General features: G+C 39.6%; 1 long non-coding RNA gene across 2 annotated transcripts in view; it reads left to right on the top strand.

The window, feature by feature from the left end:
* LOC149064436 (uncharacterized) overlaps positions 1-23,148 on the top strand; it is a 76,686-nt gene that overhangs the window by 50,551 nt on the left and 2,987 nt on the right. Inside the window, exon 3 of one of the 2 annotated variants that reach the window (XR_016195733.1) lies at positions 1,084-1,240. The exons of the other annotated variant lie outside the window; for it this stretch is intronic. This is a non-coding gene — a long non-coding RNA (uncharacterized LOC149064436). Of the gene's footprint in view, positions 1-1,083; positions 1,241-23,148 lie in introns of those variants that run through there. 2 annotated transcript variants of the gene reach the window in all.

Below are 23,148 nucleotides of genomic sequence, written 5' to 3'. Positions count from 1 at the left end.
AAAAGACTTCATGAAAGAGGGTTGTTTGCAAGAAGACCTGCTGTTTGCGTCCCGCTCACTTCTACGGACAGGAGAATCCGTTTATCATGGTGCAGAGAGCATAGAGATTGGAGCATGGATCAATGGGCGACCGTTCTCTTTACTGATGAGTCCCGGTTCAGCCTAAGCACCGATTCTCGCCGTACGTTCATATGGAGAGAACCAGGGACCGCTACCTACCCTCCAATGTCCGCGAAATCGACCATTATGACGGAGGAGGTTTAATGGTCTGGGCAGGCATCATGTTGGATGGCAGCACACCTCTCCATGTCTTTGAAAGAGGCACTGTGACTGGTGTGAGGTATAGGGATGAGGTCTTGGAGCCCTATGTTCGCCTTTTCAGGGGTGCAGTTGGCCCTGAGTTCATTTTAATGGACGATAACGCGAGGCCACATAGAGCTCTTCTGCCCGACGATTTTCTAGAGAGTGAGGATATTCGCCTGATGGATTGGCCAGCCAGATCTCCAGACCTTAACCCTATAGAGCATGTCTGGGACGCTCTGGGGAGGGCAATTGCAACTCGCAACCCCCCTCCGGGAACCATCCAGGGAATGAAAACAGCGTTGCTGAACGAGTGGGACCAATTGCCACAGGAAATGATAAACTGCCTTATTTCAAGTATGAAATCACGCTGCGAGATCTGTATATCTGTAAGAGGGGACCATACCCCCTATTAACCCATTTTTTTGTTTATTCTACAACCGCTGTTTCATACCTTCCGACTCCAACGAGTGTTACGCACGATCATGCGTGTGTATTACAATTATTGAATGATTATTTGTTTTGTATTGTATCAATGTATGTACATATCAAATTTCATTAAAATCGGTACAGTAGTTCTAGAGATAATCGACTAAGTCTGCAAATTCTCTTAATTTCTTACACCAGTGTATATGATAATTGTATTTGAATGCAACGTATGTATTTTTAATTGTATATAATTACGAATGTGTGCGTATATTTATAATTATTATTTACACTGTTTGATGAATGTCTGTATTTTCTTTAACACGTTTAGCATCTATTCATTCCTTTTACTTATAGTTTGATCATAAAAAATTGTCTACGGTCGACTGTACAGGATCCGGCCTCTTGACGACTAATGATGTATTATACATTGTAATTTGTGATATATCTTGAACTGGAATAAAATTGAATTTAATTGAAAAAAAAATTGTCCCAAAATGGTGAAAACGATAATAAATTTGGACTACTTAATGTCATTTTCTACGAAAAAGTCTTTTTTGTGCCAAATTTTAAGCAAAATTCATGTAATATTCAAAACACTACTGCGAAAAATTCTATGAATGAAATGTGTTTTTTTTTTCGCAGTAGCTAATGATGCAGGTTATGAACCAAAATTTAAATGGTTGTATTTGTATGCTCATAAGTTTCAAGTTACACTTAGATCTGTTGATGTACGAATTTGAATATTAATGTAAGTTTTTTTTTTTTTTTTTAAATTTCATTAACCCTTACAGCGGAAATCCCGAGACATCTCGTCTAACTTGATATCCTTTATTAATTTAGTGATCCGATTTATTTTGGAAATCCTGAAATATCTCGGGTTCTTAAAACGCTCTTATTTCGGCATTGACGAGTCCAGATACTGTTTTAAGTTTTCTTCTCCTGATAAAATGTCTTCTCCCCCCCCCCTTCCTGTCAGTAAACTTCCAGTGAACGGAGTCAGCTTTTGCTCAATGCCTTATACCAGAATACCAGAAGGGAAGAGAAAGGATGCTTTGCTTTTTCCTCCGGGTGGTTTAGTAGTACTGCGTACAGCAAAAATAACAAAAAATGATAGTTTTTAACCTCTTCCTTGGTGTTTTTTTCCTTAGTTGGGTGAGGAAGCAATCATCAGCTCATATATATACCCAAACGAAAAAGTTTTTCCTTCTTGAAAATAGCTGGCAATTTCTAGAAGGTTTAGTGATTTCTACTTTGACAGTTATAATGAGGATCAGGGAAATTTTAAAACTGTTTAAATTATTAAACATATCGTTTGTATAAAACACTGTAATCAGACAAATACCTGTAATATAGACCTTAGATTTTCATTCATATAACCTTAACAATACAGGACAGAATACAGTCGGCCAAGCTTAATTGGATATCAGCGATTGCAGCACACAATATCTGATTATGCGGGGAATAATTCAATTGCCATTTTACAACAATAGTGTAGTTTGTATATTGAATACTGATGAAGGATCAATATTAAAGGAGCTTCTCGAATAAATCAAACATCTAAAGTTAAATGAAAATTATATTTAATCACAAGGATCACAATAACGAAGATTTTTACTTTTCATTGGGAAAGTCAGCGCCATGTATAATACATTTTTCGAAATCTGTTTCAAACTAAAATAAAATGTCAAAAATAGCATTTGTCGTAAAAACACGTTTAAACTTTTTATTCAGATTACTTGTATGTAGAAGCGCAACTCTAAAGTGGTTGTAACTTCGGTTCTAATGGGTAATTAACGAAGATGGTTCGGTCAACGCTAATATATTACATCGATCGGACCAGTTGTTCATCAAGAAATCGTGAAGATCTATGGCTCCGGGTTCGTTATCGAGAATGAATCAGTTAACAGGCATCTCATTGGACAGATCATTGTCGTCTTAACAATTTCAGGGACTGAACCTCGGGCGCTGCAAAACATTTTCGACCACTGCCAAAAACTATAGTCGGCCTCGCCTAATCGGATATCGAACAAGCGCATACACCGCTTAAACGGATAAAATACTCCGGCACCAAAATTTCACCCATATGGATGTATTCAACGAAAGAGTTTAAACTACAATCGCAGGTTAAATGATTGACGAACAACAAAGATTGGTTTAAAATCCTCAATTTCACCAATCCGTATCAATCTTCAACCCTCTCACCTGAGATTGTAGTTTAAACGGTATTGGTGAATACGGCCGATAGAGACAACGTTGGAGTTGCTTGCGGATAATATAGAATTTTAATTACTTTCCCTTATTTAATTGAATATTATGTGCTTCTTACATCAATCACTATACACGTTTTTATTATTACAATATATACATTTAATTTATACATGATAAATACATTTGAGAATAAATACCGGCCTTTAAGTATTAAGTTGTCTTCAATACGTACATATGATAATTTTAATTTTGTTCTCTGTTGCGCCGATAGAGGGCCATACTAATGAAATTAAAAATCTTGGTGTGATCTCATTGTGATTAAATATAATTTTCATTTCATTTTCGATGCCTGATTTATTCGAGAAGCTCCATTAATTTTTTGATCCTTTATCAGTTTTCAATATACAAACTACACTAACGTTGTAAAATGGCAATTTGTTCCCCGCATAATCGGATATTTTGTGATGGAATCGTTGATATCCAATTAAGCGGGTCGACTGTATTTGGTAATAAACTTCAAAATTGGATTGACAATAACCAAATTATTGAAGTAAAAATGAAAAAAAAAATAGTTACATATAAAAGTTTTTGATGAATAGTGGAGCCCCTTATGGGGCACCCGTTAAGATGCCACTGCTTAGGGCATACATCTACTAAGGCAATATAATCGTGGGAAATTTTAATACAGCCAACCAAATAAGGTACACGTAAATGCTCGGATTCACCCGGAAAATGATTTTAATTCACTCGTCACATATTACCATAAGTTCGAGGCGGCCTCCATGTACCATTCGAGGGCACTTTCAAATCATTATTCAGCTTCTATTGTACAAATATGGCCACTCGAAAATTAATTTTGTGAAAGTGGAGAACGGTGGGCTAACCATGGGTCAATCTTGAAACCCTGTTACGGCCCGACGCTTACGCACCGCTTCATCAACATCATGTGGTCACGTGCCATTTTTTTTTTCATTGCTTTTCCCCTGCCCCTAGGCACCTTTACACGTTCGATCAGGTACTTTAAGAGTGAGTGGTCCGCGGTGCCCCTCGTCGCCGTGAAGGACCATTCGCACCATCGCCTTCCATCCTCATTGATGGTTACGTTACCATCCCTGTCTGAGAGGTAACCTCCAGCAGCATCGTGTGGGAAAATAATCCAGGATGAGACCCTTCCTCCCCCTCGACGACGACGATGATGAGCGTGATTTTCGTGGGCTTGAACAAATATTATGCGCGTACACGTGGTTGTCACTTGAATGAATGGATCCTTGTGGCATCGAATCGTGTGAAATCCGTCGCCTCCACTATTGCCCATGACGTGGAAGAAAGTCACTCATTCGAATGCACGCGTTCATGCAATAACACCCATTTAACAATGGATTTTTTTCTCTCTCCTAAAAGTTTTAGAATATGGTCGCACATGCGCGTGTCTATGCATTCAATGATCTTATTGTGAAATCAGATTTTTAGAGACATTTGTGGTAAAATTAAAAAAACGCTCAGATTTGAATTCTGGAACCGGACTACAATGTAATTTTTCGTGATTGTCACACCCAGGCAGGCCATCGTCCTTTGTTAGGTTCTGTTCCACCGCTAGCTCAGAAGTATTCGGGTAAAGACCATGATAGTGAAGCAAACATGGCTACAGTCCGGACTGAATGATTGATATATACTGTATATATATATTTTGTTGTTTTTTTTAATTTTTGCACTGTAAATTTACTGGGGGGGGGGGGACGTTAAAAATCCTGGCCTTGGGGCTCACCAAAGATCACAGCCTAGAGGCCCCGCTTTCTAGGTTGTAGAGGCAATGACGAAGAAATCAATGCCACAGCTGACTGAGATTTACATTCATATCTGTTGAATCGAGGAACTGTTAAGGTAGTGTTGGGGATAAAAATGTCAGGCCCGCTGATTACCGTAAATTTGTGAGCAAATGTTTTTCAGACAATGACTTCGTTCCAGTAAGATATTTTAAACTATTTGTCACCAATATTTTTTAACCACGGTTTTTCGACGGATAATGTTTAAACAATGACTTAAGTTCCCAATAGTTTTCAATCAGTGGTTTAAGCCATGATTTTATTTTTCAATGATTTAAGCCCCGAATAGTTTGCAAACAATAATTTAAGCCATGAATATATTTGCAAGCAATGGTTTAAGGCATGAAATAGTTTAAAAAAATGGTTTAAGGCATGAAAAATAGTTTAAAAAAATGGTTTAAGGCATGAAAAATAGTTTAAAAAAATGGTTTAAGGCATGAAAAATAGTTCGCAAACAATGATTAACAATTAAGCCATGATTTTTTTCAATCATTTAAGCCTCGATAGTTTGCAAACAATGATTTAAGCCATGATTTTTTTTCAATCATTTAAGCCTCGAATAGCTTGCAAACAATGATTTAAACACCGAATAGTGTGCAAACAATGGTTCAAGCCATGATGTTATTTTTCAAGCAATGATTTAAACAATGACTTCATTTATTAAACAATAATTTATTAAAGCCATTATTTTATTTTTTAGTAATTTACGCCATTTTTGAATGGTTAAAACTGTGAATAGTTCCCAAACAATAATTTTGTTTGAGTTTTCCCCTTTATTAGAGTTTCGTTTTTAAATGATGATTTTATAACGAAGATTTTACAAACAGGATTTTATCACGAGTATTTTAAACAATTATTTTGATATGGATAATTCTTCAAACGAGGAGTTTTTCACCTCATGCTGTTGCGCTACTTTGTTTTTCAAATTATTCATTATCAAGTTATAATTGCAATTCTTGTGTTATCATAGTAGGGATAAACAAGATATTTAGATTGTGATTGTCCTTTCAACAATATAACTTATAGGTATGAGTATAATTCGAAATAATGCTGCAGTTGTGAGAAAATTCTTTTGACAATATTCCAGTTTCCCGATTATTGTTGATGTTAGAATTTCTCACGCGAAAATCATTGATGTGAATACTGCTATATAAAAGAAGACACTCAAACGATGGCCATTTCCATTATTACCCACTCAGTATTCATGATGTCCCACGAATGATAATAATAACAACCCAAATGCCTGACCCTCTATTGCAAGGGGACAATTTATGGACCCACGAGGATTTTATTGCAAAAATATTGGGGGAACTGAAGAGTGCAAGACACTTATTATCACGCACTATATAGTGTGATGTTCCCAGAATAGTGGTCATTGCCCTCAACAATCGAATTCCGTTCCAAAGATCCCGGGATCGCGTGTGTAAATTTAACGAATATGAATTTCGGATACGGGTTTTAACCTATTACATAAAAAGTAATAGTTTAACACTTGATTTTGTTTTCCAAGCAGTGTTTTAAGCTAAGAATAATTTGCTCCTTTCAACATTGTTCGTATTCTTATTGCGGGTGTATTCTTATGCGAGAAATTCTCGAAGTAGTACATACTTATTCGAAACAATTATTATAAAGCCTTCTTATTGAGAGCATTGTTGGAAGGACATTCTTATTGTTGAGTGACTATTGTCATTCCGAGTATTGTTGAAAGACTATATGCTATTCAGAGTATTGTTGAAAGACTAAATGCTATTCAGAGTATTGTTGAAAGACTATTGCCATTCAGAGTATTGTTGAGAGACTATTGCCATTCAGAGTATTGTTGAGAGACTATTGCCATTCAGAGTATTGTTGAGAGACTATTGCCATTCAGAATATTGTTGAAAGACCAATCTCATTAGTATGGCTATTGTTGAAAGACCAATAACATTAGTATGGCTATTGTTGAAAGATCATTATTTAAAACATTGTTAAAAAGAAATTTTCACTCAAAGTAATATGTCTGGGGAAAAAATCCTTATGCAGAGAATTGTTAAAAGAATATCCTTATTCAGAGCATTTTCAGACCCAGTGGACCCAAGATCCTCTTGAGACCCAATTGAGTAATAAAAAATAAATTGATTCGTCCTGGGTCCCCTGCCTATCATATCGGGGGGGGGGGGAGGCATGGTGTGAGCCAAACACAACTCTAGGATCTATCGGGCAACTCTTTGCCGTAACGCTCTACCGTTATAAATAGCAAATCGGAATTACACTTATATAAATATAGAGCAGCAGTTCTCGACCCTTTCTGACACTCGCGGAGCCCTTTTTAACGTATAATTTCTATGCCGGAGCCCTGTTTGGCTCGAGGAGTCCCTTTTTAGTACATAATTTATATGGCGGAACCCTTTCGGCCTCTTTTTATTTAGCACACACACACAAATTGGCCGATTTATTTTACTTCCCTCGAGTGGGTGCGGAGCCCTTAGGAAATGCACACGGAGCCCCAAGGGCTCCGCGGAGCACCGGTTGAGAACCGCTGATATAGAGATATGCAGGAGACACAACTCATGAGCCCCGTATGGGAAGGAAGGCCTGACCAGGCTTTATCCTGGGGGGCCAATCTTTTTGTTTTTTAGAAGAAAATAAATTTACAATAAAGCATCTCGAGAAAACTTCTGCCGGGACCCTTACAAATATTCCTGCCTGGGGGCCCTCTCCAGGGTAGGGGTCCCACGCAACAAATAATAAGCCTCATTACAAGACAGATACATAAATATATAGATTTTTTTCGATAGAAAGTATCCAATAACATGATTTACATCCATTTCATGTCATAAAAAGACTCGAGAGTGGTTCAAAAAAAAGAGCTCGTTACAACACAATGCTGTATGGGTAGGCCATCCAACAGTGCGGGCTACTAATTGCGAAAAAGAAGGGAGGCAAAAGAGCAGCCTCAACCCCTTAATGGCCCTACAAAAAGCCCCCGATACAGCAGATAGCGATCTAGCGAAGTCGTGTGTACATGTCGTATACGGCCCGAGATGTCACGATAAAGCCTCACTCGATATGCAGTATCCCTAGGCCTTGTTAAGAGTATATTATGCGCGATTATCAATAGGCAGCCCGCCTGCTTGATGGTATTGATATGATCTCTCTTTTTTTCGCATCGGGTACAACATTATGTTGTGCATCAGCATATTGTACTCCATGTTTTTTTACGAGATATGTGGGTATTATATAGTATTTGATATCGCATAACCGTGAGAGCCAACCTATTTCGGCCCAATGCCATCTTTTTTCTGCAGATAATGCCCAGAGATACTGAGCCCAACAGGGTTGTAGCAGCTATTTTGCTGTCATTCAGTTTCTGGTAGGCTTTTGTGTCCGGGCCGTGTACTTGGTGTCGAGTGTTTCGGATAAGGTTTGATCTCCTGCAGCCTACTTGGCTATAGTGCGGATGACCAAGCACCGATAGTGTCTAGTTTAGGCCGTGTAATGTATAATACACTGAGCGCTCGCCAAATTACTACCACTGCCTGATACTTAGGACAAAGAACGTCATAAACTCACCAAGGTCAGTATATATTTAAGGGGTCTATTTTCGTCAATGTCATCAAATAACCAGTATTCTTTCACCAAAGTAACGAGTGTCCATTATTCAATGTCCATAAATAACGAGTGTCCATTCTTCGATGTCCATAAATAACGAATGTCCATTCTTCGATGTCCATAAATAACGAGTGTCCATTCTTCGATGTCCATAAATAACGAGTGTCCATTCTTCGATGTCCATAAATAACGAGCGTCCATTCTTCGATGTCCATAAATAACTAATAACGAGTGTCCATTCATTCTCCGATGACCATAAATAACTAATAACGAGTGTCCATTCATTCTCCGATGACCATAAATAACTAATAACGAGTGTCCATTCTTCGATGACCATAAATAACCAGTGTCCATTCTTCAATGTTATCCAAAAACGAGAGCCCGTTTGACAATGTTATGTCGAACGACACTCGTTTTTGGAATGTTGTCCAAAAACGAGCGTCCATTTTTCAATGTCGTCAAACGAGTGGTCATTCTTCAATGTCGTCAAACGAGTGGTCATTCTTCAATGTCGTCAAACGAGTGGTCATTCTTCAATGTCGTTAAACGAGTGCCCAATTATCAATGTAATCACAAAACGAATATCCGTTCGACAATGTTATCCAAAAATGAATATCTTTTCGGCAATGTCATCCAAAATGACCACACTCTCGCATGATTCACCCCTCCCGTTCTGGACTATCCGCCTTAGTCCGTCAATGTCATCAAATGACTAGTCTGGTTTAGCAATTTGTCTAAAGACCTTTTTGTTTGAAAAACGAAATTGGCTACAATTAATATGAAGCCATTAGGAATCCTAGTATGAACTCAGCAATTGCTACTGTCTTGGTTTTTGACGCACCAAAAATGCTAGAACATACATGTTCAACCCAGGGAATCCATGAGGGCCCGTGGGTGAAAAGTGGCTTTCAGAGTCATATGATGTAGGCCGCGACCTTAAACCTAATTTTGTAAAAATGAACTTGAAACCCCCCCCCCCGCTTCGTATTTCCAGATCATTTACGTAACGAGCGGCATGGCTTCAGATCAATTGAGGGGCCCCCAGCACATTCATGGATTACTTAAGTGACTCTTGGTGAAGTTCGACATCATTTAAGTGGCCCGCGGAATAATTCCAGATCACTTAAATGACTGCGGCACATTTACAGTAATCTGCGAAGCTGTTCCAGATCACTTCAGCGCCCTGCGGTACATTTCCATATTACTTAAATGACCCACGATGCAGTTTTACATTGCTTTAGGGGTTCGAGACATCTACAGATCACTCAAGTGACCCGCGTCGCATTCACAGTTCACTCAAGTGGCCCGCGTCACTGTTCCAGATCACTCAAACATATTTACAGATCACTTAATCAAGTGGCCCTCGACGCGTTTTTTGATCAATGAAAAGGCCCGCACTCTCCTAAATGTTGAACATCCTTTGTGCTAGGGGCATTGTTTCACAAATTTGCCGAAATGTTTTTCTTTCATTGCCTCCCTCATCTCAAGTGAACCCATAGGAACCTATGTTATACCTGTAGCTTCTATGGCCCCCCTGGACCATTTCATCTCCCACCGGGGCCGATATCACCCACTTTAGAAAACACAGTGCTAGGGCAACCCCTCCCCCTAATCATTTCCGTTTTTTCGAAAGGTATTAAATATAATTATTACCTTCCATTATTAAAGCGGTAATTGACTAAAAATGCAGCTAAGGGTTACTAATTGCAGATGGCAACATTACACATAACAAGCATTACACAGAAACAAACTTCATGGAAGGTTCACTATACGTACAAGCACGTTCCAGCATATACCAATTCGTTAGAAGTTCCTTAGAGGAATATGGACGAGGTGCATGTGTGGTTCAGTAGTAGTAGCTAAGGATATCATTATATAGGACCCTCAGTAACCCTGAGGGTATCATTGGAAGGGGCCAGACAAGCAATACAAAAAAGCCATCTATTGCAGCAGTTTAGAGAAAATTGCCGATCTTCATCGATTGTTTCAGCAGACTGCGAATGAAAAAGTGACGTTGGCATCATAACTTGGCGACGATTCAATCCTAGGCGGAGAGTGACGAACTCTTCTTGGGGAGGCGTGTCCTAGTGTCTCTGAAAATCACATTTTCAGATCACGGATGATAGTATCTTCATGTTTCTTTGGCATGGACCCTCATATTTACCGTAAAAATGGAGGATTTTCCGACATCATCTCTGGTGAATCCGCACCCACAAAAGAATCCGTCTCTTGCACCCCCCGTATGTGACACGTGACATGTAGTACCATAATAGAGATTAGTACATATCGATAACGCGATGGTTATATATACCATATTTTGTTAAGTGGCTCGGAGAGAGAGAACATCTGCTCGACTCTTGCCTATGGATAGGTAGGTCTATCCCACCGGCCCACCCACTGTTCACGTGACGCGCGATCGGACCTGAGGCCGATTCTCACAGATCCAGACTTGGATTTTGATGGTGAGCAATTATGATATCGGTGGGAAAATATGGCCAAGCAGATATTCATCATTCGATTTATAATTTGAACTGTATGATGAAATCCTGTCCATGGGACCCGATTTTTATGCTCACCAGAGGAGGGTCAACGATTTTTTTTGTCAGTTATTGAATATATATTGTTCAAATTTATTTATCCCTTTCCCCCCCCCCATAATTTCAGGACCCTGAACAAGCTCCTGACTTGCACTTGAACATGCGAAATCATTTATATATTTTTAAATTTTAGGCAATCATAGGTTTCCAATTGGTGTTCTGCGGAACCTCCAAGAGTACCGCGTGAGCTTTTCTAATTCTAATTTTCTTTTCTAAGGTTCCACGCAATCAAAAACTGTGACATTCTTCATTTATGTTGCAATAAAAAAATGTCTACGTAGTCGAAATATCCGTTCTGTAGGGCCGTCTTAACGGCATCATAACGGCCCCCGGGAAAACTGCCTTCCCCCCCCCCCCGGTCCTAGCTAGAAATACCTGCCTCCCAATTTATACACTCACTGTCGAAAATTTGATTAGATCTAAATTTTCGTAAGGCTCTTTCTGCACTTGAGACTCCCGAAGTGTGGCCCATGTGGGCCCATGCGTTCAGACAGCACTGGTTGTGTGTTCATCTTGACACGATGAAAAAGGCAGGAGCCTACTCTGTATTTGCAGGAATTAGAAAAAAGCTCCAAAAATATTATACACATTCCCAGATTATTATTGACCTGCGGAATATTTAAAAATCAATATGACGCAGTTCCAGAGCACTTAAGCGACCCGCACACACAGGGGCAAGCTTAAGTATTTGGCGGCTCGGTGCAAAAACTGTTTTTCGGCCCTCTAAAACGAAGTTTCTAAACTCGCCTATAACCATGAACCCCCTGGTGTACTTCAGGCTCACATTTGCACCCAGTAATGGATATCAGACTACTATTTTTTTTTTCATGGTCATAAAAAAACATTTGAGAAGGCCGTTCGGCAATGAATTTGGACAATAGTGCCCGCCGCCCAGGAAACATTACAAGTGCCCCATGCACTTAAAGGTTGGGGGTCAGGCTAGACAACGGATTATCTACCCAGGGCCACAATTACATAGTCTTTCAGCCTGGCAATCACGAACAATGCCTCCCTCGTGTAATTTTGAATAATTTAAAAAAAAATTTAGCGTCTCTATCTGGTCCTGCGCCTGGGATACTAGATCTATCTATATCCTTCTCTTGGCTTGGCGGACGGGGGGGGGGGGGCTCTGTGGAAACCAGAGGGCTCGATGCCGGAATTTTAGAGTTTTTGGACTGAATTCTAAGCTATTTACGTTTTGACTTGAACGTTTTTAACAAAGCCATCAAAGTATTTTTATTCCGTTTTGCTGCCCTTAAAATTTAGCTGCGCGGGCAGCGGGCACCCTTCACACCTGCGTAAGTCCAGCCTGCGCACACATTCAAAAATCGCTTGAGTAACCCGCGTCACAGTTCGAGATCATTTAAGTGACTCACGGCATATTTGCAGATCACAACACGGTTCCAGAGCATTTAAGCGACCCGCAGCAGATTTAAAGATTACTTACGTGACTCGCAGCACAGTTCTAGATCACTTAATTGCCTCCGCACTTTTCTAAAGTTTGAACAACTCAGTGTTGTACATACAACACTATAGGATCACTATATAGTGGATCCCGCTTAGCAGGGCCGGAACTGGGGGGAGGGCAACTGCCCCGGGCTGCAAAATTTAGGGGGCGGCAGTTTTAGGTAGGAATAAAGAACACCGTTGCAAAATTATCGAATTTTAAAGTTCTGTGTGGCGGCAAAAATCCTAGTTACGGCCCTGCGCTTAGTACGGCTTATTTTCGCAGTCTACTTTCACTAACACTCATCGAAATTTCACGTTTAAAAAGCGCTTTCCCGCCTACAATGTTTTTTTTCATAACGGTTTTTGAAAACGTTATATACATAGTACATAGCCCCCCCCCCCTACGAAGCGTAAAAGAGAAGTATGCATCGAAGGAAGAAATATGTGTATGCATATGAACGGGTTGTTATGCAAATGGGCACGCAAGACGCGATAACTCGTGACAATTCGTCCTCAAATCGGAAAGAAAACGTAACCAACCAATCACCGATCGGAATGTGACGCAAATTGTTTGCCACATTGAAAAAAAAAAATGAAAATAATGGTGTCTGTGTCTGCATTATCGCAAGAAACGAGGGCCACACCAGCGTGAGAGAGAGAGAGAGTAGAATTTTGCTAAAAGGAGTCCCTCCATCATAACGAGGTGGTTGAGCATTGGACTCGGTGAGCGAGTGTCACTTTCTCCGAAAAGCGGGAAGGCGGACCACAACGTGGTGGTTGGTTGGTTGGTGCATGCACTGGAGTGTGTTTAACGAGCTCTCTGTGAAAGTGCTAAAAGGGGGAAAGGGACACGGCAATGGCGTTGCTATACACACACACTCTCTTTATACCCACCAAAGAGCACCGCCACTGCTCGTTAATTCAGAAAAGACACCGATGGTGTGTGTGAGAGAGAGAGAGAGAGTCTTGGCTTTCCTATTTGATTTTTGCCAAGAGCGTGTCTCCTTATGCTCCCGTGTCTTCACACAAACACATCTCTCACCACCTCCAAATGTGGCACCAGTATTAGTGGTCGTCGTTAATACCGTCGCCATTTTTTTTTCGTCCTTCACGAACACTTATGCAACAGGGGTTCTTAACCTTTTTCAGCTGCGACCCTAAATCAGCGTGATCAGCTTAGCGACAACCCATAGGTCTATTTTTAATATGAAATTTCTTTTTTTTTAATATTTGTGATAAACAAAATGTTTAGTTCCCGAAATTAGTGAAACCCGGTCTATGATGTCTCTAGAGGAGCCAACAAGGCTTTAGCCCTGGGCATGGGTGGAGATACATGGGGGGGGGGGGAGGGGGCCCAGCTTCAAAGGTGGAGTCGACTGATCTAATGTATATATGAATTGACATCATCATCGGGCCCCCGAGACTTCCAAGTCTATCTCCGCTTAACCATATGAGTGATAGAGTGAGTGACCATATAAGTAGCCAGGCGAGTAGGTGAGTGGCCATATGAATATATTTATTGTTCACATTTTTGCAGTCTATTCATTTTTGTTACACAAGGGAAATGGGACAAAATGTCCCACTCACTTGATCGCTCATAAGGTCATTCATTCTGTCAACCATATGATCACCGTGACCCTATGGTGGTCACTCGTGTGGTCACGCACTTGGTCTCTCATACGGTCACTCACACGGTCTACCATATGGCCACTCACTTGTGCACTCATACGGTCACGCACTTGACCACTCATATAGTCACTCACTTGACCACTCACACAGTCACACACTTGGTAGCTCATACAGTCACTAACTTGATCACTAATAATGTTGTCGCTGACTTGATAACTCATTCGATCACTCACCCTTTCGATTAGTAGACACTCATACAGTCACGCACCCACTCACATGACTACACATATGGTCACTCACCCCTTACAATTAATTGGCCACTCATTCTGTCACCCCAACCAGTCACGTTGTCACTCATACAGGTGTGTAATTGAATTTTTTTCAATCATCCTGAAATTATTTCCTTCATAAATTTCAAATTAATTCGGGAACTATTTTTCTATCGTTAATTTTCAATTATTTTTTCATTAATCATTTTCCCCTGACACATGGAAAATGTGTTTTCATTAATTTTGGAATGATTTTGATTAATTTCAACCTCTTCCATGATTTCTGAGTTTTCATTAATATTTATACTTAAGTGTGTTCATATTTTAAATAGGCTTAGATCATTTTCCGCACTCCTATGCATTCTGTAATTTAATATCATGTCATTTTTGATACCGGCTTCTCCCCAAAAATATTGTAAAAAATACTGTAATTGATCAAGGGGGGGGGGCCCAAAAATGTCTGGAACCCAGCCCAGGCCGCCGAAATCGCTAAGACGCCCCCTTGAACCAAAGATACAACAAATGAATGTACAACTGGATTATAAGTGGATTCAGACGACCTATCAGGTGCCCCTGTTACCCGTAGATTAGGAATCCCTGACTTATGACGACAATTCAATGACGTATTTATAAGGGCGGCAAGCTCAAAAGGGCGGCAAATTTGAGGAATGAAAGACCAAAAAAAAATTAGTAGAAAGGGAGAAGGGGGGACAAAATTTGTATTACCCTAAATAAATCCGCCTCTGCCGAGATAGTAAGGGATTAGTGAGACCTAGAGAGACGAAGAGTGACCTAGAGAGTTTGCTAGCAGGCGAGTGAGCGAAAGAGTGACTTAGAACGAGAGCATGCATGTGAATGAACAAAAAAGGGACCTACAGAGTGAGGGACCAGATCAGTGACCTGGAGCGTGTGCAAGCACGTGAGTGGCTAAAAGAGTGTGAAGACCTAGAGCGTGTGAAAGTATGTGAATGACTGAAAGAGTGACCTAAAGAGCGAGGGATCAGATCAGGGAGTGACCTAGAGTGTGTGCAAGCATGTGAGTGACAAAAACAGTGTGCAGCAAGCATGTGAATGACCGAAACAGTATGCAAGCATGTGAATGACTAAAAGAGTGACTTAGAGTGTATGTAAGCATGGGGAGTAATCAAAATAGTGTATGTAAGCATGGGGAGTAATCAAAATAGTGTATGTAAGCATGGGGAGTAACCAAAATAATGTATGTAAGCATGGGGAGTGACCAAAAGAGTGACTTAGCATGAGAGTGTGGCAGCATGTAAGTGATGAAAATAGTGTGCAAGCATGTGAGCGACCAAAATAGTGTGTAAGCATGGGGAGTAATCAAAATAGTGTATGTAAGCATGGGGAGTAACCAAAATAATGTATGTAAGCATGGGGAGTGACCAAAAGAGTGACTTAGCATGAGAGTGTGTCAGCATGTAAGTGATCAAAATAGTGTGCAAGCATGTGAGCGACCAAAATAGTGTGCAAGCATGTGAGCGACCAAAACAGTATGCAAGCATGTGAGTGACTAAAAGAGTGACTTGTAAGCATGGAGAATAATCAAAATAGCGTATGTAAGCATGGGGGAGTAACCAAAATAGTGTATGTAAGCATGGGAGTGACCAAAAGAGTGACAACTTAGCCACAACGGATGATCTAAGAGTCATCTGTTGTGGCTCGTGACCTCAAACCTAATTTTAGAAAAATGAACTAAGCGGTACGTTTCTAGTACGCTGTGACCAGCGATGTATTTCGAATCACTTGAATAACCTATGACATCCCAGATCATTTCACCATAGCATATTCATTGCACATATCACCGCGGCACAGCTCCAGAGCACTTAACACGTTTACCGTGACGACACGTTTAAATATCACTTGAGTGACCCGCGGCACATTTCCAGATCATTTAAATGGCCCTGCGACATATTTACAAATCACTGTGGCGCAGCTAAGATGAGCAGAAAAAAAATAAGTTTTTTTCCAAAAAAAAAAAAAGGAGAAAAACACTGTGTTTTTTTAATAACCGCAGGCACGTAACTAAGCCGGGGAAACCGGGGCAATGCCCAGGGGATTCGATTCCAATGGGCCCCCCCCCACAAAAAAAATTACTTATTTTTCATATTTCTTAGAAATTTTGACAGTTTCTTGTTTGAAATAATGTACAGAATTGGAAGAGGAGGGCAAACACGTCTTTTCATTGAACATAACCCTTTCAAGGGGTTCCCCCCCCCCAAGAAAAAGTCTGCCATGGGGGCCCCCCCGAGCCGAATGAAGGCCCATTCGGCTCGAGATAAATGTGAATAATTGTAAATGTAAAAGCAATTACATTTATTTTTCATATTTCTTAGAAATTTTGGCCGTTTCTTGTTTGAATAGTCTGCAAAATGAGAGGAGGAAGGGACAAAACACCTCCTTCTTTCTGAGCATAACCCTTTCTTTCAAAGGGAGCCCCAATGAGCAGTACGCCCCGGGGGCACGCTATAGCCCTGGATAACCTCCCCTTATTTGGTATAAGGAGATTAACCTTATACAAAAATAATGATCAAAATACCTGTCCCTCCTAGATCTTGATATTTCTCAGGAGGGAAGGAGAAATTCACCTAGGGATTATGCCCGGTTATTGTTCAATGATTATGCCTGGTGGCAAATCATTTTCTCCTGAAATTTCAAATATGTCCGTAAATCGAACGGAAATCTTTCGATATTAATGAGGAGATTTTGTACCAATACGTGTACACGGTCTCCTTCAACGTGTATTTAACAACTCGGTTAACCAATCAAAATGGCACAAATAAAATAGAAAGACTTTTCCAAAAACCCCCGGAATGCTTTTTGATCACCATCATCAAAGAGCAGCCATTGATCGTGGTTTACCGTCTTGATGCCACCACAAAGGATGGTCGTATATAACGACTTTCTCTCACTTAAAATCATGAGGTCTTTTCGATCTTTTAATGACGTGTAGGTGGCGGGGGGGGGGGGGGGAAGAGAGAGAGAGTTTGGCATCGCTTTGGTGTGAGTGTTATACTACACATAATAACACACACACACACACAGACATAAGATGGCCGGCGGCGGTGACGGTCACAGTTTCTAAAACGCTACCTACGTGTTTTCTGCCTTATTGACGCAATCAGGACACCGATGTTTGTCACCGACCCGAACGCGACGCCCGCGGGACACAGAACAAGAGACAACTCACTCGCTATCCACCAATCACCTCCCGCCCAAGGGGTTAACATTTCGACGTGTGTTTCGTGTGTTGCCAACTGCGTCTCCCTCAAAAGCCTCCGAATACATACACGAGAACAAACTTTCGACAAAATAATCGATAGATGCCCAAGAGGACAAAAGTCAGACATTTTTCTTCAGAATAAATACACAGAATAAATATTCTCTTCGATGTGTGTATTTATTCCCGGATATTTTCCGTGTAAAAACTCACACACACACACGATGAATCTATCCTTCAAATATGATGACATGTGACGACGAGGAACAAACAGAATCGATTTCTTTTTTGTGACATGGTGAGATGTTTTGTAGCCCCCTCCCTGCCCCCAGTTATAACGTTGAAATCAAGGGCGTTGTTGCAATCCCAGGCCGCATTTTTATAGTTTTGCCACCCTTCTATAACATTCTAGTCTACTATTCTACTATAACATTCTAGTCTACTATTCTACTATAACATTCTAGTCTACTATTCTACTATAACATTCTAGTCTACTATTCTACTATAACATTCTAGTCTACTATTCTACTATAACATTCTAGTCTACTATTCTACTATAACATTCTAGTCTACTATTCTACTATAACATTCTAGTCTACTATTCTACTATAACATTCTAGTCTACTATTCTACTATAACATTCTAGTCTACTATTCTACTATAACATTCTAGTCTACTATTCTACTATAACATTCTAGTCTACTATTCTACTATAACATTCTAGTCTACTATTCTACTATAACATTCTAGTCTACTATTCTACTATAACATTCTAGTCTACTATTCTACTATAACATTCTAGTCTACTATTCTACTATAACATTCTAGTCTACTATTCTACTATAACATTCTAGTCTACTATTCTACTATAACATTCTAGTCTACTATTCTACTATAACATTCTAGTCTACTATAACATTCTAGTCTACTATAACATTCTAATTCTACTATCACATTCTAGTCTAATTCTACTATCACATTCTAGTCTAATTCTACTATCACATTCTAGTCTAATTCTACTATCACATTCTAGTCTAATTCTACTATCACATTCTAGTCTAATTCTACTATCACATTCTAGTCTAATTCTACTATCACATTCTAGTCTAATTCTACTATCACATTCTAGTCTAATTCTACTATCACATTCTAGTCTAATTCTACTATCACATTCTAGTCTAATTCTACTATCACATTCTAGTCTAATTCTACTATCACATTCTAGTCTAATTCTACTATCACATTCTAGTCTAATTCTACTATCACATTCTAGTCTAATTCTACTATCACATTCTAGTCTAATTCTACTATCACATTCTAGTCTAATTCTACTATCACATTCTAGTCTAATTCTACTATCACATTCTAGTCTAATTCTACTATCACATTCTAGTCTAATTCTACTATCACATTCTAGTCTAATTCTACTATCACATTCTAGTCTAATTCTACTATCACATTCTAGTCTAATTCTACTATCACATTCTAGTCTAATTCTACTATCACATTCTAGTCTAATTCTACTATCACATTCTAGTCCAATTCTCTTGACTACTCTTTCCTCGACTTTTTTTCCGACTTTCAGCCATTCCTGTGCTATGCACGTTTCCTCCATCCCTGCAAGTATACCTGGGACTCTAAAAGGGCGGTATTCGCCGACATGGTTTAAACCAGTATCTCCCAAAATAGGCAATATCAATCCCCCCCCCCATCCGGTGGGTGATGGAACGTAGGCGCCGGAACCTAGAGGGCTGAGGCTGTAGAGCCCACTCCCTCAAATAAATTTTGTAAGAGGGTGAACCCTCCGAAAAAAAAAAGTGAAATTGTTTTAGTCTCCGCAGGTGTTTCCGCAGCAAGTTTTCGAAGTTATAATTAGTCAAGCATGTTAGTTGTAACTTGTATATGGTCAGAGCGCTCAATAACGCTTAAAAATATACAGGGTGGGCACAAAGTCCGTAGAAACTTTAAAAATGAATAAAAACCAGAAAAATAACCGAAATAAAAACGATTTGCAGGATTAGCATCGCTGGTTCACGGGAATTTTTTTTAAGACAAGGTGGAAAATAACTCAAAAAACCGCCGATAGGTGGCGCTGGAACGAGCGACTTCGATGGAATATGCAAATGAAACGGTTATAAGAGCTTGCGCTCCTAATCCACAATCAGTTCACCGTTGTAAACCGTGTATGTGGACCTGCTGCACTCTGCCGTTGCGGGATTCGTGACTCGCCTGCAATGTGTTATTCCCTGTAGTGGTGGTCATGTAACATATAATGCTGTAATAAACGATTTGGAGGTATTCTGTTCGTTATTTGCGTATCTTTTCTTTGACTTCTGTACGCCAGCCCCATCTATCGGCTGTTTTGAGCTATTTTTTTTCCTATAGAAAACATTTCCGTGACCTAGCGATGCAAACCCTGCAAACAGTTTTTTATTTCGGTTATTTTCCGTTTTTTATGCATTTTTAAAGTTTCTACGGACTTTTTGCCCACCCTGTACTTAAAGCCTTAAAAGAAATTAGAAAAAATAACAATTTATATGATAAAAATCCCTTACTTTACAAAATAACGCTCAGGATAATTATAAGCAATTTTGAAAAATTTTTGAATTAAAAATATCAGAAAAGGGTGTAAATTATTGCCATTGAACAAAAACAGCGCAAAATAAAATGCGTGGTATACACTGGTCAAGCAAAGTCGACGGAATGAAATGGGTGACGAAGCCCATGTTTAGACATGCTCGAACAGAACTGTGCATGCTTAAAAAAGAAACACTAACCACGTTTCCACAATATGGGGACATTTTGCTATCGAGAAATATGTTTTTCCCCCTTTTCAGATCAGTCCAAAATTTAATTTTGCCCCCCCCCCCCCGATTGCCAAAATACCACGCTGTGCAACGGCGCAGTAGTGATCTCCTGAATTGGTTTTCTATGGTTCCCAACTTCGAGGCGTGAATGAAAGCCGATCTCCTCGTTAAAAAGTCTTGCAACAGGCCCTACAACGGTACAAATATCTCGAAGTTTCGGGAATCTGGTAACTCTATGATAATTTCTCTCACCTTTGGGAACATTTACTGCTTTATGGCAATTTTGTATTTCATAAAATCAGTTCTTTTTGTTGTGGAAACTCGATATAACGACACTCCGTGGACCAAGAAAAAAAACATCGTTGTAGAGGGATCATTGGTGTACGCAGGGGAGGGGGGGGTTGTTCTAATCCCCCCCCCCTCCAAGCAGAGATTATAGTGTTATTTTGCAGGGAAAAACGTAACCCTACCCTAAGAAGAAAAATTTTTTATCCCCCCCCCCTTCCCCGAGAAAATTCTGCGTACGCCTATGAGAGGGATTATCGTTATATCGAGAGGCAGCAGTTTAACATTACAGTGCAAAGGCATTTCCACTGTAATGTTAAACTGCGAGTATCGTGAGAGATTTTTTACACTGTATTTATTTATTCATTTTAAGAAAGAGAATTTTGTAGTGACTGTGTTACACTAAATGCAGGGGCGGCTTAAAAGCGAGGGTGTGAGGGGGTGCGGTGCACCCGGGCAGTAGACTAAGCTTTTGTTTATGTACATAAATTTTTAAAATTTTTGAATAATAAAAATCCAAACGACCATATCCTGCAGTAGGGCCCCCCTTAGGCTGGAAACTTTGGCAGGTCCCCAGGTCAGATTTTTCTCGGGGCTGTCTATAGTAAATTTATAGTTTGAAAAAACGAGAAATGATGAGAATCGTCCCGGGCTGGAGCCCCGTCAGCCCCACCCAGTAATTTTTTAAGTGAGCGGTCAAATAAAGGCAAAGAAATAATTTGGGTTCTTACTTGTCCAGGGTCTAAACCTAAAGCATAGTTTCCCAAACTTCTAGTTCCATCGCCCCTTTCTTCAGAAATTTTTTTTTCTCATCGCCCCCAATTCAAGACAACCCTTAGGATCTTATACTAAATCCAAAGCTTCTGCTGTTTCCCTGAACCCTTCTATCACCCACTGGGGAGGCCATATTGCCCACTTTGAGGAAACACGGATCTAAAGCGCCAAGAAAAAAAAACCCACCCCGTCACACCTCCCTAATTTCTTCCTTGGGAAGCATGGAGTAGGTATTTTGGCATTAACAAGGTTCAACTGGCAGTTAAGAATAGCGAAACAATTCTGGACTAAAAAACGGGGCAATTTCTTTAAAAGCGGGACGTATGGCTAATGGTTATGCCATGGTGTGTTGTTCCGGCAGATAAAAGGTGGAGTTTAATTCAGAGTCCCTTTACCTAGAGTGACCATATGAGGTGCCTGCAAAATCTTTCAAAAACTCTCATTTGGTGATCATTACAGTGTCAGATTTAAAACTAACAATGCATTACGAAAATATTATCACACTACTTCCACACAGAGGCGCAAAAATGAGTAAAACATAGGGATGGGAGTCATGGTTGCCATATTTCCCTTATACACGTGACTGAAGGCGCATGCCATGATAGGTGAGATACGTTACATTATATACTAATAAATTACTGGTGGGGGAGTAACTTAAGTACTCTTAGGCCGGGATTACACTATAAAAGTTTGATAAAAGTTAATTTATAAAACTTGAAAAATGCAACCAATAGGAGGATCAGTAAGTTCGCTCGAATGTAGCAGATGTACTTATTGGTTGGTTACATTTTTAAAGTTTGATAAAATCCTTCTTATAAAACTTAAAAAATGCAACCAATAAAGCTAGTAGGTTACATTCGAGCAAATGCAACAGATAAGCTTATTGGTGGAATTTTTCATGTTTCATAAAAGGACTTTTTTAAAACTTTTATAGTGTAATCCCGGTCTAAGGCCGGTATTACACTATAAAAGTTTGACAAAAGTCCTATTATAATTATATGTCCATATATTTCTATTGTTATTAATTTTTTTCTTTTATTCCTTGCTTTTTGTCCGCTTAGTATGTATATTACCAATTATTATTTGTCGATGTATTATGATCATGTTTATCATTCCTACTTTTTAACATAGCAAAAATATAACAGTGAAATAAAAAATTCCTAGCGTAATATCCAACATAGCTAATAGTTAAATAGTTAAATAAAAATATTGAAAATAATTCTATTTCACTGCGCAAGCAAAAAACCGGGACAAATTCGGGACAGGGTGGAAAATAGCAAAAAACCGGGACGTCAAGCCATCCTACGTTTGCCTAAAGCCCTTCGACCAGGGACGTCTTTGAGGAGGTCTGCTAGAGCTAGAACCCCTTTATACGTATATGAAGGCGTCTTAGCTAGAACCACCACGGAGTAAAGTGATAAATCGGTCATTATACATAATAACCGGAATCTTTATCAGTTATTATGCACAATAGCCGGAGTCTTTAACGGTTATTATGCACAATAGCCGGAGTCTTTAACGGTTATTATGCGTAATGGTCGGAATCTTCATTGGCTATTATGCGCAACAACCGACCGTTTTGATGTGTTTGCTCAAACACCAGCAATCACACACAAATTAATAATATGTGACTGGATTTATCACCATTTTTTACCCCAACAATTTTTTCCAGAACACAAATTTTGTTACATGTTGCGGCATCTTTCGACGTAAAATCAAAATTGTAACTAATTAGTTTTATTTTACTTCAAC

The sequence above is a fragment of the Pholcus phalangioides genome, unplaced genomic scaffold, assembly GCF_987345545.1.
Source record: "Pholcus phalangioides strain wild (caught in Gottingen) unplaced genomic scaffold, Ppha-v1.0 ptg000042l_1, whole genome shotgun sequence".
NCBI lineage: Eukaryota > Metazoa > Arthropoda > Arachnida > Araneae > Pholcidae > Pholcus > Pholcus phalangioides.
This window is presented reverse-complemented; position numbering and strand designations above follow the sequence as displayed.